This window comes from Aethina tumida, chromosome 1 (genome assembly GCF_024364675.1).
Source record: "Aethina tumida isolate Nest 87 chromosome 1, icAetTumi1.1, whole genome shotgun sequence".
Lineage (NCBI taxonomy): Eukaryota > Metazoa > Arthropoda > Insecta > Coleoptera > Nitidulidae > Aethina > Aethina tumida.
Genome location: NC_065435.1, coordinates 40,688,983 through 40,709,772, shown reverse-complemented (window position 1 = coordinate 40,709,772; position 20,790 = coordinate 40,688,983). Strand labels below are relative to the sequence as shown.

General features: G+C 28.3%; 1 protein-coding gene across 5 annotated transcripts in view; it reads left to right on the top strand.

Annotated features, from left to right (window-relative positions):
- Window positions 1-20,790, top strand: part of LOC109609657 (ephrin-A4) — a 244,191-nt gene that overhangs the window by 185,111 nt on the left and 38,290 nt on the right. The gene's annotated exons all lie outside the window — the stretch shown is intronic.

The following is a 20,790-nucleotide window of genomic DNA, read 5'->3' as shown; positions in this document are numbered from 1 at the left end:
ATATTTTTTAATGAGAATTTTAACATTAATTAATTATTAATTAAAATAACAAAATTAAGTTATATAAGTTATATTTTCCTTTTCCAAATATAAAATAAAAAGTACATTACATATATCTCCATTTCTTTAATATAAAATAAAAAAATATTTAAAATTAACAATAAAAATTAATTTTTGAAATTTGTTGTAAATTTTCTTTCTGTGAAAAATAATCAATTAAATAATATATTGTCAATTTCCAATTCAAATTCAACAAAGATGTTTAAGTTACTCAGAATTATAATTATATTATTTAAAATAATAATTTTGACAACATTTGAGTTATATTACATATTTTTATTTATTCTTTTCAAAATATGAAATAAAAAAACAAAAACAATTTTTGATAAGAATTTGATAGTTTTTCTTATTGTATTATTTTACAAAATAAATCTAATTTTTTCATGGAATTTTCATTTATCACAAACATTCAGAAATCACAGAAAATGTTTATTTATTGATTATTATAAACTGTTTATAAAAAGTGTTTATTCTTTAATTTATAATAAATTTGAGTCTATTTATTTAAAATAATAAATTTTATTTCCTTTCATTTTAATCATAATAAAAATGATATTTGACGGTTGATTTATAAATATTATGTTTCATTAAGAATTTGATAACTGTTATAAATTTTGTTCATTTGAAACACAAAATATAGAATAGTGAATATAATATTATTAAATTTATACACAATATACAATTCAATTCAATTATTATTAACAGTTTTTGTTCATTAATTTATTTTATATTTCAGCCATTTGTTTGCCATAATTTTACTCCATATAATTCAAAGCATATTAAAAAAAATTTGCTGATTAATATAAAAATTTTGTTACGCAATTAGAAAGGTTCCGTTTTTCTACTCGCAGCATAAAAACTTAAGGGATACTTGGAAACATAAAAACTTTATTTTTCATCGAAAATTTTATGTTTGTTATAAATCATGTTCGTTTGACAACACAAAAAAATAGGATGTTGAATAAAATATTGTCGCAGAATGTTCACCTATAACAAATTTTCTGTTCTCACACTGGAAACACGAGAAACTTGAGCATACTTAAAATGTAAGGTATTCATATTTAAGAAACTTTAACTTTTATACGTTGAAGTGTTTATGTTTTCAGTACAAACTCCAAATTAAGAATGGAGACTTGTGTGTAACACTCAGAAAAAGTTTGCATTTATGGTTTAAAAAAAAATGTGTCTCGCCTTTTCTTTCAAAATATTGCACACTAAAGAATACGCCGTAACTTCCATACCACGTTTAATTTACGAAGTCGAGTTTACATTCGTTGAAAATAAATTAACAACAGTTAATTTAATGCGAACACATATTTAAGTGAAACTAATATTTTCAGTAAATCGGAAAAATTTCGCATCGCCGAGTCCCATTGGAACAATCCAGCATCGACATAAATCAAACTGATTTACCAAAGCGACTTTAAATTGTGATCCGCATTCCATCATAAATTCCGTCGTCGTCTATTATGCTAGTTTTATTTATGCCACCCTATTTCCTTCGTGGAAACTACATAAAACTCCCCGAAAAGAAACGAACTCATCATCTAAACGCATCGCCTCGTCCCCCCGTCCTCCTTCGGCCCAATCGCCGACATAATTTCAAAACTGACGTCTGATGGCGGTCATTCCGCCGCGCTGATTCATTTTCTCCATTGGCGAACGTAAAATTCCTGTGCGACCCATTTTATATATTAAGTAGACACTAATCGATATCGCCGAACGCAAAAGGAAAAGGCACCAATGGGGGCTTTGGCGAAAGGGCTTGGGGGATACGCGTAACACGAGCGGCGACGCGTCGTTTCGCGAGCGACGCATTGAAAAACTTTCCAACGCAACGTTATTATTAATGACAAGTTTTTTTTTCTTTCTTCGATGGGATCGAGACCTCGGGGACGAGCAAGAAATATTTCTAATTTGTTTCCTTCTTTGCCGTCGTACGTACGTACCTACGAGGGTGCAACAATGGATTTTTTTGTTGTCGTCGACGAAATCTCTGTCGTCACAATTTCCCCTTTAATTTCATGATAATAATTATAATTATGTAAAAGTAGAAACTAAAATATAAAAAAGGAATAATAAACACAATAGAAATAAATAAAAATTACCCCAAAGATCCACCATGTTGTGTATAATTTTATAAAGGACAATTAAACCCATTGTAATTTTGCTAAGTTCCAATAAGGGAAGACAACCAAACTTGTTGCACAAATCTTCTTAAGTGGTACTTCTTACGAATATGCACCATCAGATCTAAACTTATGTCAAAAATCTCCAGAGTACCTTTTCCTTTCCTTTTTGATTTGAAACTAAAGTACAATAATCCAGATTGAATTACACAAAGTTGTAATAAGTATCAAGAGTGTTGTCTATTAAAAGATGATGATGTTAAAAATAATGGATTTGACTCTAAGAGTGAGAGAGCAACTACACTTAGATACGTCATAATTCGAGAATTTGGAGACTGATTTTGAGTTATGTTGATGAAAGTATGTATCCCTGGAAAATATATTAAAGATGATAATGTAGCAGTGTATAAATAAAACGTAATATAACTCAAACTACAAAATAAGTAAATGTGTGAATAGTGGAAATCTTTAGCCATATCTCAAAAACTAATAGTTAGTAGGTGTTGAAAAACGTATTATCAATAAACGTAACTCTGAAAAAAACGTGGAACATGTAAAAAATCAATTTTACCATCTAATTTACCAGTTAAAGGATAATTCTCTTGCTGGTTCTCTTAAAATAAAACAGAGGTAATGCTTTAAAGATTGAAAAATATAGAACTTTAATGTGACTTTTATATATTAACTGTTAAATAAATTCTATTAACTCTATTAAATTCACAAATTTTGTAGTGTTTTTGTTGTCTTTTCAGAGAATTTTTCAAAAAAATATGAATTATTTTCAATTATACTTTAAGTTTAATGCCTAAACACAGATTGCCATCAAATTTTATAAAATAAAATTATGGATTTTATCCAGAAATTTAATATTTAAGATATTTCCTGCACACCAGTCACACAGCATTATAATTTTCAATTGTTACTCCTCACATTAAGAGGCAGAATTAACAGATCGAAAAACCTTGAAATAATCAGCAAATAGTAGATTGTTATAATTAATGGAAAATGGTAAATCATTAATGAATATAAGGAAGAGAAGAGGTCCAAGAATGGATTCTTGTGGCACCCCAGAGGATATCAAGTAGAACGACCACTCAAATCCATTGCAGCTGACATATTTCGCTCAATCATGAAGGTACAAAGACAATAGTTGAAGTTTAATTTATTGATAATTATCTGTATATTATGACTTTAAAATTGAGCAAATTCTATAAATACATATACACACAATAACTTTAAAATCTAATTGAAGGTGGTATTTAAATATTCCAGCATAATAGAACAACAGTGTCCAGTAAAAAACAATGTATTGCATCATGACCAAATGATGTTTTATTGGAAGGCTTTTAACACCTTTTATAATATTGTCATCAGTACACTAAAACCATTGTAATTCCATAATAAAGTAATTTCAAGGTATCAATGTTGTTAAAGTCAAGATGAATCTAAGCAGAATTAGATATTTTCATGATATGTCTATTAAAAGTTAGTTTATCATCAAACAAAATTGTTAAATTCTAGGTAAGGCTGAAGAAAAGAATTAAACATGGTGTTCTGTCAGTGAAAGACTACTACTATACGTAGACAGACATATTAATATTTAAATTACTTGTTCACCGATCACCCAGCATCAGAATTGGCAGTTGTAAATCCCCACAATCAGAGGCAAAATTGGCAGAACGAATTATTACAATTAGTCATTAATGAATAGAAGGCAAAAAGGGGCCCAAGATTGCATCCTTGTAGCACAAAGTATACCAGTAAAATTTCGACTTATTGACATATTGTTCTTGATCACTAAGGTACGAAGACAGTAGTTGAACAGGGGAATTGTAAAATCCAAGGGAGTTTAACTTATTGAGAATTATAAAGTGATCAATCCTGTCGAACGCTTTCAAGAAATCTGTATAAATAACATCGACTTGACCACCTTTATCCTTTTTACTTGACACATACTCAGTAAACATTGTTAAGTTAGTTAATGCTGAACGATGTTGAATGAATCTGTGCTGGTTAGGAGACATATAACATTTCACCTGATGATACAATGATGTATGGACTTATTACATAATTTTGAGACTCTGGATAGGGTGGACATCGATCTATAATTTTGTATATTATGTGAATTTCTTGATTTATTTATTACTCCACACATCGACAAATTTATTGTGGTAAATGTGACAAAGATAAGATGTTAAAAACTGAAATAATAAGCAAATCCATGTACAATATCCTGCGATGAGTTAAGCACTGTTGTTGTACGCGAATTACCTAAATTACTGTGTACTACGAAACACTCTCACTTGTGGTCTTCTTAAATTTAGTGTGAAAACATCTCTTTAATTTTATTGTTTCGAAGACAGATCGATGGGAACGACGTGCAACGTGTTTTTGCGGTTTCCGAATAAATTTCGGATGACAGCGTGGATTGTAATAAAGAGCAATTTTCTGTTCCAGGTAAGGATGGCAGACAGCATCAGGTACCGCACCTTCCAGTAAGTTTTCGACATCGAGTAACGGTTCCGCGACACATGCACTTTGCCAACATGTGTTCGTGATCGGTGTTGCGAATGTGTGTGTGTGTGTCTGTTGGTGTATGCATACCCGAAGATGCATTACAAAGTAAAGAGCCAATTCGGCAATATTTCACTCAGTCGCAGGACTCCGGTTCGTACCTGGAAGAGGCCATGATTACGCCTCGAGTGAAGGCATTATTGCCTTTTATCATAATTATTAAATGCGCCATAATTCGTGTTATTTTACGAGTACGATCGGATCCCATGCTCATTCAACACCTCCGTGAAAATCCGCCGCGGAGATAACCCCTCGTGCAGCCTATTTATCATGGTTTAATCACAATCCGACAAGATACCGGGCCTTGTACGAGCTCTTCGGCAGGTGGAGGATAGTCGATAATTTTTTTTTTCTTATTATTGTTATTTTCTCGACATTCATCGACCCAATCTCCAGATTCATTAGATCGGATGTCATATATTTTGTAATAACACGATTGCCAATTAACTCGATTATTAATGTTGAATCAATTCGTGGTGACAGGGCTTCGCACGTCCAACACACTTTTTTAACTCGTTCACATTTTCGAACCTTTTTATCACTGTTTTCGTGCGTTCGCAGCATAAAAATAATTGGGGATTTGCTCTATTATTATTTTTTTTACGTTTTGCAGCTTTTGCTAGACTTTAATCAACTTTGTGTTTCGAATGGCACAACGTATATGGTTGTTTTTTGTTTGTCCGATAGACAATTTACATCTGAGTTAACAAGTTAAAGGCCAAAATTAAAAAAAAAAAAAATGTGTATGGACTTTCTAAAAAAAGTAAAATTAAAAAAAGGTATTTTTTTCTGAGTCTGTTACAAATATTTACTAAAAATTAAAAAATGTGGCATTTGAGAGAGAAGTTGACTACATAAAAAATTGAAAAACTAAATGAAATGTGATTTGTTGGAAACAGAAATTTATTTCTGAATTTAGCTATCTGTTACAATTTTTTTTTAATTAAAAAACAAATAGAATTACTTCATATGTTGTTTTAATTAAAGAAGACGAAAGAAGAATTAACTAAAATTGAAAGGCCAATATATATAAAATAAATTTATTTCATTTATTTGAAGTTAGAATTTATTTATGAATATAACTTGTTACAAATTGATATTTGGCCGAAATTAAAAATACAATGATAAACTAAAAAAGAAATAAATTTATTTAATTTATTTGAAATTATAATTTATTTCTGTGTTTAGCTATCTATATGTTATAAATTAACATTTGGCCAAAATTAAGATAAAAATGTGTTTTTTGAAAAGAAATTTAACTAAACTTCAGTAAAAATTGAAAATTTAATATTGAAATAAGTTTATTTCATTTATTTGAAATTAGAGTTTATTTCTGAGTTTAGCTGAATGTTACATAAATTACAATTTATTTTTGAGTTTACTGTTACAAGTTGATATTTAATGAAAATTTAAAAAATTATGAGATTATTGGAAAGTAAAGTTGACTAAATCATAATAAAAAATAAATAATGAAATAAATTCGTTTCATTTATTTGAAATTAGAACTTATTTCTGAGTTTAGCTCCCATATATATTGATATTTCGCCCAAATAAAGAAAATATAGGTTCATTTGAAGAAAAAATGAATCAAATTTTAATAAAAAATTAAAAAATAATTATGAAATAAATACAATTATTACAACACATTTTTTTAACTTTCTGTTTGTGATAAATAATTTTAATGAATGAAAAACCGAATGAATCGATTTTTTATTTACTGAAAAGTGGAACATAAAATGAATATTTTTCGTTTGTTTTAAAAACAAAGGTAGTAGTATAGGCTCATTTATTCGATAGACAATTTATTTTTATCAATAACTGTATGGAGCTGCTTGAAAACAAAGTTTGCTAACTTTTAACAAAAGCTGATTGGATTTTGGGTGTTTGGAAATCTTAAATAACTGAACATTTCGAATTAAAATTTCTCGTATTTGCTTCAAAACATTTCTCATTAAACTTTAACATCTGCCATAACAAACAAACTTCATTAATTACTTAATTTAACAGAACAAGGAAAAAACGTGCATGAAAGAAATACAAATAAAATAAACATGGGATGAAACGCGGATGTTTGTATGGAAGAATGGAAACGTATAATAATTGGATGTAAATTAAAAATGCGATTATCATCCCCATTATCGTCACATATTCAGTTAATGCATATTCGGAATCACATCGATTTCGAAATAGGTTATTAGGGTGGGACCGCAGCGCAAACATAAATCCAGGGCTATACATAATTTTGCGCAAATAAAGCAAATGAATCCGCACGAATACAGTTCAGCTAGCGCATTAAGAATACAAAATCCGAGCGCCGGTTCCCTATAAACGCAATTTATTATAATAATAATACCGATTCAACATTTAATTGTGCTTATTGAACTGATGCCGAGTTAATGGCCGTTCATTTATTATTTGTCGTGGTTTTAACAACTGAAATAATTTGGCCAAAAGTCCCGTGTCATAGTTAGATCTTTAACTGGTAACACAATACTTTTTCGTACAATGGACTAGTAAATAAATAATGAACGGTCGGACCCATCGATTTTTAAATACGGCTCCGCCGTATTATCCTTCATAATGTATAAACTAAAGAAAAACAAATATTTTTTTTGTTCCTTCAGAAAGTTTCTTGCACCTTGATGTAATTACAATGGGAAGGAGCTTATTATTGTTTCATGTTGTCTTAAAATTAATGCCGAATTTTTTCACTGTTTGTCTTCGCTTTCATCAAAACTACAAACAAAGACGTGTGAATAATAGATAACAGTCCGCCGTGTAGCTTTGTGTGTTACGCGCTATTGATTAAAGCATATCAAAACTATGTTTTCATTTATTATTTAAGAGACTTATTGACGTGCCACCGACCAACAATAAAACACCACCTCCAATAATGGATCGTTACGTGTCCATCGTTAATTGTTTTTTGAACATCTAATGTTTATCGTTAATCCGGTTAATTGGCGCACACACATACACACACAAAATATGACACATTTTTTTGTTTTTTCCGTCAAATCGACCGGCCGGACGGGTCCACCGAAATTCTTACGAGACACCTGCCCGCACGCACCGAATCCACTTCTGGCGACCGTCCCGATGATTAAACCCATGATGAATAGGCCATCCGTGGCGGATTTCTGTTGTTTTTTTGTTAGTGTTTTTTTTTTTTTGTCGATTCGCTTGTTTTCCCCCGCGGACGTGTTAACTGATGGTGTTATAATGAACCTGTGGTGCACAGGTTTTTGGGGCAAGTGGGGTAAAATTGATTTTTCACGGGCACAGATCGATCGATGATCGTCCTCCTGTGTGTCACGGTATAACATGAGTACATAACATAAATTTATAATATAAAAAAATATAAAAATTAAATTTAAATATTAAATAATAATAATAGATAATGAAAAAAATAAATAAATTTAACAAGAGAATGGATGTATTATAATATATTTTAATTGTTACAAAAATTACTTAAATGATCCTTTTTTTATTTTAATAAGTAATATTGAATTGTGAAAATTGAATGAACATTTTTGGCATTCGAAAAATCGTTTAATATCAAAAGTACTATTAAATGAATTAAAATTAAATAAGCTTGTGTATTTGTTTTATTTTTGCCCATAAAAATATTTTTATTAAAGGATCTTAAAAAGTACATTTTATACATTAAACAATGAATAGAGATAATGATATAATTAACAAACTAAATATAATTAATGTAGAAAACAAACAAATTTGAATTAATTAAGTGTTAAAAAAAGCTTATATATCTATATTACAAAGAATCAAATACGATAATGAATATTAACAAATATTCATTATTTATTAACCATAAACAAAAAAATATATGTTGTAAAACTAACACAGCTCTTTGAAAAAAAAATTGTAACTGGAGAGACACGTTTAAAAAATGTTGGTTCATTGAGTTGAGTTACAGATTCTATGTATCAAAGAAATATACTACAGCTTATCTCAAATGTGTCTTTAGGATGAATCAGCTAACTATGGCCAATTTTTGTTCTCTTTGAAATATTTGCCTTTAATTAGGTTGTCCACTAACTGAGGATGTGGTTCAAGCACTATTTCCTACTATTTTTCCTATTCAAATCATTGATAATTGTGATTGTGTCTGGTGTGTCTTCCTTTTAAAGTGTTATTACACGTTTGAAAGGTTCCAAGGTATTGGTGGTACTCGGAGCTAACTTTTGGATACCTTGTCACCAATTATGAACAAAGTTCATTGGAAAAAAATATTATAAAATCTTACCTTAAAATTTTAAAAAGTACTTGATAAAATAATATAATAGAAATCAAAATAACTGAATTATTTATTATTATCCTGTGAACTTTTGAATATAATTAATTAGTTTTTAATATAAAAAATGCGAAAAACAATATAGGAAAATTTCAATATTTATTTGTAACATTATAAAATTATTAAAACACCATTCAGTATTTATTGTATATATAAAAAATAAAGATAAATGACTATAATCTGGGCGATATTTTCGTTTATAAATTGCACAGTAAGTTAAGCGTTCATAACACATGACTTATTTTAGTTGAAAAGTAATTATTTATATGAATTAAATTTCAATTAAATTAATGAATTTCCCAACAATTTAATTTTCGACCGATATTTTGTAATAAAATTAATTGCTTTTTGATCTTATGGAAGTCTGATTAATCGCGCTTAACGAATATCGAAATAATGACGTCGAAATCGGGTCCCGCAGAACCTTTAATTCCCAGTTAAAACGAATTTAATGAAAAATCATTTTCGAACGGAGCACGTGTGACAGTTACCGTGAGAACAATACAAAATCCGGGTTGGGGAGAGGGGGAATAAATATTTTTCAGAGCGTTACTAACGGTAACTATTAACCCGACGTGTACGCCCAAACGAGAACATTAAGACTGTCCACTAATGCATATCATATGATTTCCGAGAAAAAAATATATGTTGAACTAACTCGCAAGAGTGTTAAAACAATCCGTACATGACATCATCAAGATAAGACAACTACGGTTCATACAACTATTTATATTTGTGTATAAGTGTGTGTGTGTACAATTTCCACCTTATGTATCTGGTTTTATGTAATGTGGCCGCATCGTTTATGCAGCGATAATTTCCACAACTGGAACGTGAAACTACGAAGCGAACTGGAGTGACACGTTTAAAAAAATGTTGGTTCATTGAATGTTTAAGTTACAGATTCTATGTAGCAAGGAAATATACATTTTTATTTTTTATATTGTAGACAGTCACAATCTTCTTTTATTAATTAATTCATTTATGTCTTCAGGGTAACTAAATCTCAAATACGTCTTTCGGAAGGATCAGCTAACTGACAAATAAATATACATTATTTATCAAAAATAAACAAAATAAAAAATATATGTTGTGCAACAACAAAGCTCTTTGAAAAAATATATTATAACTGGAGAGACACGTTTACAAAATGTTGGTTCATTGGAAGCTTTTAATCGTGTAATAAAGGATGGAAAGCTTTAAAAGGAGGACTTATAGCATACAGTATGTCATTTTTAAATGAAATAGTAAGTTCTAATGACTTCGATAGTTAATAAAATCATAGGAAATTCATTTGAACCACATCCTGCCAGTGGGCAATATAATTGAAGACAAATACTGCAAAGAGGACCAAAATTGGCTACAGATAGCTGATTCCTCCCAAAAACACATTTGAGATAAGCTGTTTAAATTTGAAGTCTTAGACCAGAATCCCGGATGATGATTTAATTAATAAAAGAAGTATGCAACTGTTCAAAATTTAAAAAAAAAGCATATTTCTTTGCTACATTGAACTGTAAGTTTACTCTGCTCAGTGGGTCAACGATTGAAAGCTTCCAAGGCATTGTTGGTACTCGGAGTAAACTTTTGGACATCTTAGCACCAATTAACATTATGATTGAGCTTTTGAACATTTAATAAAATCTTTTTTCAATAACCAAAATTATTATCGTCTGTCATTGGAAGCTCCCCCACAAAAAAAAAAATAGGCCATATTCATCCAATGGCCATATTAAGGGTAATATACACGGATCGATGAACTGACGAAGTTGCACCGCAAAAATTCTTCCGGCGTGGCGGGTGGAGAAAAACACCCGAAATCACACCGGTCCGGTTACACGGCCGTCCGACAATTAATTGCCACGACAATCGGCAATCGTTGCGTGAAATTGACTTATTTAATTAACGAAAATCTTCCGTTTAATCGGTCGACCGTCGAAAGGCCGTGACGTTCCCGATGACGCGTCCACTCACTCTACGGTCGTTTAAATAATTCGTCGAGTTTCGAGACTTCGTCAAAAATATACTCTTTGTTTTTGTTTACCATACGTGTGTGTGTTAAAATGTGAGACAACTAATTAGTTCAATTTTATTAGATTTTATTTAATTATATTGTAGATATTATATATTTTTTAATAAAAACATTCTTATTTGGAAAAATTATTTTTATACTATAATAACAATGAAATTATTAAATAATTATATACATACTATATTGTAATAATAATGTGTATTATGTTGTTTTGGTAACGGTTGAACAAAAAGCTTTTAATATGCTTTTACTAAATTAATTTGTGATACAAAAAACATTTTTATTTTATTTTTTGATTAAATATTAATATATATTTACTTTGTATTTTCATTATTTTATAATAAAATAAGTTTTTAATAAAATAAATATTCTTTGACACTTTTAACTTTTTATCATTAAAATATTTTTTGATTCAATTTCTTAGAATCTCAAAAAATTATCATCAAATAAACAAAATGTTTAATAACATCAAATTTTATATAATTATTATATATATTATAATATTCTCTATATTTCTATTTCTATCTATATTTTTTAATTTTTTTCTTTGTAAAAATTAACTTTAATTACATACATTCAAATATATTTATTTGATGCCAAAAATTCTTTTATTTGATTGATTAATAAATTTTCATAAATAATATTTAAATTTGTTTATTTTATGTTTTAATTATAATATTTGTCATTTGTCAAGTTTAATTTCGTGAAAATTAATTGAGCAATAATTTTTTGTCACCCGAAAAAGCTTTTGTTAATATTAAATATACTAAAAAATTATTAACTTAAATAACATAAACAATTAAAAATCTTAATAAACACCATTAAAATAAATAAAACTTTATTTTATTTTTTATTTATATTGTTTTCATGGGAAAAAAGCTTTTTTTGACAATCAATAAATATTACGAAGAATATTATTAAAAATAAGCAGTAAAATATCTCATTAAAATAACGAAAAATAATTAATTTGTATTTAAAAAAAAAAATAAGTAAAAAATCATGCGGATAAAAATAAAATAGTGAAAGGATATTAAAATCACCGTCCATTATTTATCGACACTGTCTAACCGGTTAAACGATTAGTTTTCCATTAGATTAACTGGTTATTAATTATTATACGCGGCAATCCAATAACACTTGCATTGACCCAATCCGAGGATGGATTATGCAAATGATTCGCCCTTGTCCCCCCACGTCCCCCACTTCAGCATTCTAAAGCGAATAATCGAAAAACCATCGTGAAAAACAATCGGATTTCGCATTGTAGTTATGCTGAGGCAAATAAGACACCATCTGTCCACTTCCTGCGGCCCCGATGACTCCGCCAGTCATTTTGCACCGTGAGTTTTATGGAGTGCGAGACCGTTCAAGTAGCAACGCGTTCGACCCCCGTCATTCATCGTGTGTGTGTGTGTGTGTGTGTAATCCGACCTCGGACCCCGGTCTTGCGATTTCTTTTTGTTATTATATTTTTTTTTTTCGTGTGTGTGTGTCACCATCACGATGATTTTTTCTCCCCAATCAACCACGCCTTCGGCCAGACTCCACCCCGCGACCAATTAAAAACCGGGTGCAAAGACAATGGGGGGACCCCTCCGCGACGACGTCGGTGTGGATTTCTGAAAACAAAAAAAAAAAAAAGAAGAAGTTCGAAGTTCGAATTTCAATGGTGTCGGGCCGTGCGGCGGCGGCGACGACGAGCCGACCATGCGTGTGTCACGACTGATTAGGCCCGGGGAAGGCCAGATGAACGGGAGACACGGGATCCGTTTCGAACGAACGAGTGAACGACGGGAGAGCAAGAAAAGGTAGTCGGCGCGAGAAGAATGGGGCTTCCTCGGCCCCGAGATTTCTTCGCGGATACATTTCAATCCAGCCCTGGCGTCTTTTCAATCTCGCCTCCATTCACACCGGCGTTTTTCCCAACAGCTTCTCGGGAGGATGTTGTTGACTCCATTGTTGGAATCGGTCTCTTTTTTTCGAGACACGCTCAAATTTAATTACAATCAAAACCCGCCGAGACCTTTTCTTTCCTCTTCTTCGCTCCTAGTGTTGGATTGTTTTAGTTTTATTGTGCGACATTTTTTTTTTTTTTTTCGCTTTTTTTGGCGTCGATCAGTTCCTCTTTTCCTTAAAATCCTCTCACCAAATTGGACTAGGAAAATATGTATTGTTTTATGCTTCATTATGCGTCAATTTTTATGACTATAATTTTGAATTTTTTGACGTGTTTTGCTTCCCAAGATCATCTTACTAAAATGAACTATAAAAAATATTATATTATAATCCTGAGAAGTTTAAGGAACTTTTAAAATATGCTAATTTATTAAAACAAATTCACAAATTGATTTAATTAAATTAATATTATTAAATAATACATAGATTTATTAATAAAATATAAGATTCGAATTTTTAATATTATTTATTTTTCTGAAATAAAATTAATTGGAAATATTATCAATAATTTATTTTTTTTTTTAACAAATAAATGTAATGAAATTTTGTTTGTAATAATTTTGATAAAAAGCCAAACAATACATAATATAAATTTAAAATTTATCTAATTAGCAAATTTATATTATTAATATTCTTAGAATAACTAACTTAAAAATTAATTAAATTCAATAAAATTTTATTTTATTGTTAATTCATAATCGTATAATAATCCAAAATATAATTTTGGTAAGGTGAAACTTTTTTCTAGTTTATTGATAAATTTGTACAATTCGTGTTTTTAGAATAATTTTATTAATAAAGGAATTTTGTTTGTGTTTTGTTAAATTATAATAAAAAAATTTGTGTAAAAACATTTTTCGTTATAAAATAACAAAAAGGAAGTCTGAAACATAATTTTGGCAAAGTGTATTAAGCTTTTTGTGCCCCATGCATATTAAACAAATCAAATGGGCACAATGAAGAGACACAGATGGATTTATAAAGCGATTGTTGTAATTTTTTAACGAGAAGAACAATCATTAATTAAATCGTGTAAATCGATTTTAAAACGTTTATGCCCGGTATTCATAATAAAATTATTTATCAAACGCGAATATATACAAAACAATAAATTACGAAATGGAGTTTATTGTTCTACAAAACTAACAGACCATAGAATATGTTTTGTCTGTAACGTTTAAATGCATTCGAAAGTGACATTGGTATGGAACGGCAACAGTCGGATATGGACGCATATTGATTATTGTAAAGAAAGCTCCCGAGACAATTTATGAATTTATGTAACGACACAAATTGATTCAAATTAAAACGTAAAACGTAAAACGCGGTGGGACGGGAATATTGAAAAATAGACAATTCTAGCTAAATAATCTGGTAGTGGGACTATTAAAATTTTATTTTATTATAATTATCAATAATATTAACTGAAAAACGCAATAAACATAATTCCCCATCGTTAATACGATGATTATCAGTGTTAAATTATTGTCGGATGTGTGTATTTTAAATAAATTATCGGATTTGATCCGTCGTAATTAATGAACAAACGTAGAATCACCAATTACATTTATAATATCAATTGTGCCCACGTGAGACTGTGCCTACGCCACTTTTTTGTTTAAAATCAGATACGCGAACAACTAACTCACTCCTCTCGTCTTTTGAAGTTTCTAGTTTTCGAATACATTAGCGTTTTGTCTTTTCCTTTTTTTCCTACTCGTCGTTCGCCCTTGTTGTTCCACAATTCCAGAAAATACGTGTTAGTGGAACAATGGCCGTTAAAATCCAACCCCTGGCAGTTTCAATTCGGCTCCCGTTTTGAGTGGAAACACCGAAAAATAACACAAACACGAGTGACACGAAGACAATGGGAAACGCATTCGAATTTTCGATCGTAGTTGTGATAAAACAAAGTGCCGTTCCAGGAATAAATTAATTAATAAGTAATTTCGATTAATTTAATGGGCGTCGAAGTAGACAACATAAAAGGTGTCAATTTTTGAAGCTGCCAAGCTGCTATCAACTCCTAAAATGATCAAAGTTTTAATGATGGTGATTTCAAATAATTTTAGCATACACCAAATAAAATTGTGAGATAAATATAACGTACAAACTCTCAAATTATTTAATAAGTTACTAACTGTTTTATGTCACATAATTTTAACTTTTCAAAAGGAAGTAAACAATATCAGCAGAAACTTTCGAGCAATGTGATTAGAAAGAGATGAGAGATGAATTGATGAGAAAAAATATTAAATTTTTGAAAAAGATTTTAATATTTATTGTTTAAGATTTTGTTTTTTATTGCTATTACATTTTTTAAATAAATTTATTTTTATTTTATTTGTAATGGGTTATTTATGAACAAGTCTGTGACTCAATTGTTACACATAAAAATCACGTATGTAAATAATTCGTGTTAGTTATGTCACTTCTTGTAAAGTATTTTTTAACAGTTCCTATATATGTTTTTTAACTTCTGAGAATTCAAATTTTAAATCTCCAAAGAGTTTTCTCCAATCCCCTCCAGCTCAAGAAAAAAAACAAATAAATTTTTTTCTAAATATTCAGCTAAATTAAATAAGAAATTTAAATTTCAAAATAGTAAAAAAATATAGCTTTTATTCATTTTTATATACAAATTATATAATATTTGGGAGAACACATCCAATAATAAAGAAAATCAAAATTTTTCTTTTTCTAAAATTTCTTCTGAAAAAAATATAGCCCCTCAAATTTTATTTTCAACAATTTTTTCTTTCTCATATTTCTGTAATTTAAGGTCCCATTTTGTTTAAATTTTATATACAAAATAAATTTTGTCCATATTGTTACAGTGGTGTAGATTCTAGGGGGTACTCCCTCTTTTTCTCACCCTATTTTCTACGCCACCAAATATATTTTTTTAACTATTTTTTCATACTATTTACACAATTTGGAAGAAAAAAGGAGCTTTTGATTAATTTTGATGATCGCAGACATTTTTAAGATATTCCAGATTGTATGTCTACTAACTTTCCTCAAATAAAAAGCCATTATAGTACTCCCAAATTTTATACAGAGTGTTATTTATGTTTAATTTTGTTCATTTTTAAATAACTTTCAATAATTTTGTTATTTTGTATGGAACAGCATGTTGCAGCATAATTAAATTGAATAATAAAAAACCTTTCGATTAGTCTAAGCATTCTTCATACATAAAATGGATATTTATAGAGATTTTACCAATAACTATAAACTTGTAATGAATAATTTGAATCACCCTGTGACTCGTATTTACTTAATTATTTTCTCTATAAATATATTATAATAACGTTATAAAATAAGAGATTACGAAAAATGTTTTTCATTAATAATTGAAATTATTTAAAATATAAATATTTTAAATTTAAATAATACAATAGTTCTAAATATTTTATTAAATTATTTTTTATGTCTAAAACATTTTCATTTTATGTTACATTTTATAAGTAAATTTTACATAAATTTTTGTAATATTATAATTTTGACATACAAAGCTAGAAGTACAGATTACCATTACCATTTAAAGACAAAATTATTTAATTCTGAATTTTATAATTAAATTTATATTAAACAACATTCTAAGTAGAACAAAATTTAATAAAAAAAATTTTTATGGTAAAATGTAAAATATGCAAGTCTAACAAGCATAGTTATAATAGGTTCATCCGGTGACACAATCTCAACATTTATTAAGCCACACCGTCAAATTAAATAAACCGGTTTAGTTACGAATATGGAAGAGAGCCGTCAATTATTCACCACACAAAACTTCTGGCCTAAATTTCGTTTGAAAAAAATGAAGAAAAACATCCCGAAAATCATCTAATAAACGATACAAGTTCGAGCGAACGTTTCATTTTTTATCAATCATTGATTAATTGCACATTCGCAAACTGGTTGCTTGCTCTTTGATACAGTTAAAAATACGCCAAAAAAAAAACCCAAATCACTAATCAAACCGATCGAGCCGCGGCCTCCACCCGCCAAGCTAATGACGACCATTTCAAATGCATAATTGTGCCGGAAAGAAGACGAAGAACAAGTCGAGAGGAAAAAAAAGCGGCTTAATAAATCGGCGGCAATAAGTTTCCCGTTGCGGGCGATAATTGCACGCTGCAATGCACGAAAATTAATACGGTCTTCCCGCACGTTTTTCGGTCGAATCGACCGACGATGGCGATGACGACGACGACGGCGGCGCATCGTTGTGTATTTATTTTGGCCTTGTTTGCTTTCGTTTAAACGCATCCGGCTCGATTTTATGTTTCTAATAATCCGATAAAATTCCCTGGACACGGGACGGCAATATCCGCGGACCTTTTTGATGGCCTCCGCACTGTTTGTTTTAGATCTGAGCCAATTGATTAATTTAGGTATATACTCTTAAATGACTAATGAGCTCTCAGTAGCAATATAGCTGAATATGGTAATGCCAAAAACGCCGTGAATTAAATTTGTTAACTCACAAAACAGCTATTAAAATAGTAGCTTGGAAAAAGTTAATACGTTAATAGTTTGTTTTGGCTAAAATTGTTTTTAAATTAATAAAATTATAATATTGTATTATTTATTATGTGTACGTAAATTTAAATTTAATTATCATGTAAAATTAAAAATAATATATCAAAAAATTAATGATATACATATAAATTATTTAACTTTATAAAAATAATAAATAATATTGTTGCTAATAGTAAGTATTATGTAATTTACCGAGTTTATATTTAAATTATAAGGCAAAGAGCATGTATTAAAAATAAAGTTTTAAAATATTTTTTTACATATTGTAAAAAAATATTATTTAATGGTAAACAAAAAATTTAAGCTCCCGTTTTGCATTTTATTACTAAATCTAAAATCAAACAAATAAACAACGGTATATAACTATATAAACTTTGTTAAACAATGTGAAATATTAAATACAATTCAATTTGGAGGTACAAAAAACAAAACACATTTTACAATTCATTTTTTGTATTATTCCTGTTGTAAATTTTGCTTTTTTAAAGACTCATTTTTAAGAGCAAAATTATAAATAAATTCTACGAATCTTAATTATTTAATTAATTTAGTATATACTGTAAAATATATTCAAATACTGAATAGTTTTATAAAATTATAAAATAATTTGTATTTTTATTAATTTTATTATTAATATAGAAATTAATATTTTAGGAAATATTTTTAAATTATCCAAAATATCTATAGAATAAAACATAATAAACGTAAATTATTTTATACTGGGAAAAAATATTGAATTTCAATTTAATTTAAAAATAAAAACAAATTTTACTATCCATTTTTTATATTAATTTTGCAATAAGTTAAAAATTTACCTTTTATAAATAACTTAAAAACTCATTTTTACGAGCAGAATTATATATAAAATAATCATAATTTTATAAATTTTAATAAAATAATTAATTTAATATATTCTATATAATATATTCAAATACTGAATAGTTTATAAAATTATATTGCAATAATTTTAAACTGTATATTTATCAATTTTATAATTAGTACAAAAAATTAATATTTTAGGACATATTCTAAAATTATCAAAAATATGATTAAAATACATAAAATAGATAATTTAATAAAACATAAAAATAAGTTAATTTTATACTGGGAAACATAAAAAATATTTAATTCCAATTCATTTTAAAAGTATAAAAAACAATCAAATTTTACTATCCATTTTTTATATTATTGTTGCTGTAGGGTGAAAAATTTAACTTTTTAAATAATCTAAAAACTCAATTTTAAGAGTAGAATTGTAAATAAAATATCTACATGATTTTGTAAATCTTAATAAATTATTTAATTTAATATGTATTGTAAAATATATTCAAATACTGAATAGTTTTATAAAAATATAATTGTTTTAAAATGTGTTTTTATTAATTTTATTTATTTATTTTTAGGAATTTTTTTAAGTTATCAAAAATATGAATAGAATAGATAATTTAATAAAATATAAACATAATTTAATTTTATACTGGGGAAAAATATCGGATTCCAATTAAATTTAAAAATATAAAAAAACAAAGCACATTTTTCTGTCCTTTTTTTAGATTCTTTTTGTTAAAAGGTAAAAATTTACCGAAACACTCATTTTAGGAGCAAAATTATAAATAAAATAACTATATTTTAATAAATTAAGTAATTTAATAAGTATTACTACAGTAATTAATAGGGAATGTTTTTAAATTATCAAAAATATGATTAAAATACTTAAAATATATAATATTTAAGAAAATATTGAATCCCAATTCATTATATTCAGGTATAAAAACAAAGTAAAATTTTACTATCCATTTTTTATTTCTCCACTCACTTTTAAGAGCAGAATTATAAATAAAATAACTACATCATTTTATAAACCTTGATAAATAAAATAATTTAATACGTCCTGTAAAATATATTCAAGTGCTGAATATTCTTATAAAATTATATTATAATAGTTTTAAATTGTATTTTTATCAGTTTTATTATTAGTGGATATACTAAGATTTTTATCTTTGAATTATTTGAAAAATATGACTAAAACAACTATAATAAATAATTTAATAAGACATAAACATAATTTTAAACAGTGAAACGTAAGAAAATAGCGAACATAACATAAATTTAAAAGTAGGTAAAAAACGAAATCAGCTACAAATCATTTAAAATTAAACTGAACGTAAAAATTTTTATTACCCTTAAATTTAGTTTGAAACAACTAAATAATTTTATAAATCGTAAACATAAGTCAATTTAAACTTGCGAAACATATTAAAATAATGTAAAAGTAAACAGAATAGAATAGGATAAAATTTCTTAAGTAATGTTTTCTTTTTTTTTAAACCTTGTAATTAGTTTTAGTCCTTTGCGTTCCTAGTTTCTATTATATTTATACGTTTCCCGACTTCATATTTCTATTTATAAATGTATTTTTCATTATGGAATATTTAGTTACAAATTATGGTGTAAAAGGACTTTTGTACGCGGCGATAATTAAAAGATTCCGATGCCACCCTTTCTCACATTTCTCCGTCGAACAAAACGGCCGGCTGAATTACGAACCTATGACTTGCTGTGCCAGAGTTATGCGAAACAAGTTTTAATAATGTACAGGATATGTCAATTATATCGCTAATACTGAAATATTGGAAATATAGAAGCCGTTTAGATTTAATATTCGACATCAAGATATGCACTACTTATAATTATAAATCGCGTATCGACGATAAAGATGTGTGTTTACTTAGCGATGGCCGATGAAAATTTTATCGTCCCGATGTGAATCGCACATTCATTCCGAGGGCCAGCGAAATAATGCCATTTATCTATTTCAACGTGAAATTCCGAAAGTAGATCAGCAGATGCATTTCTCACAGCCCGTCTTTGTGCAACGTTTCTCAATAGGATGACATTGTATTGCGTTTTATTACAATGCCAACTCTGCTCGAGCCATAATTTACTAGGGTCTCACTAGAATCGAATTAAGACGCGGAGAGACATATGGAATAAAACCAGACCACAATTTGGTTACCTTGAAACTATTACAAATCCTTTCAAATGCTATAGGTGGATGATCCGATCAAAAGATCGTTTTTATTGAAGCGAATGGAATTAGTAGGGAAAAAAATGGTTCTCTATGGCGGATCGATAGCGACGGATAATGAGAAGGCCGCGTTTGGATAATTAATTTTTAT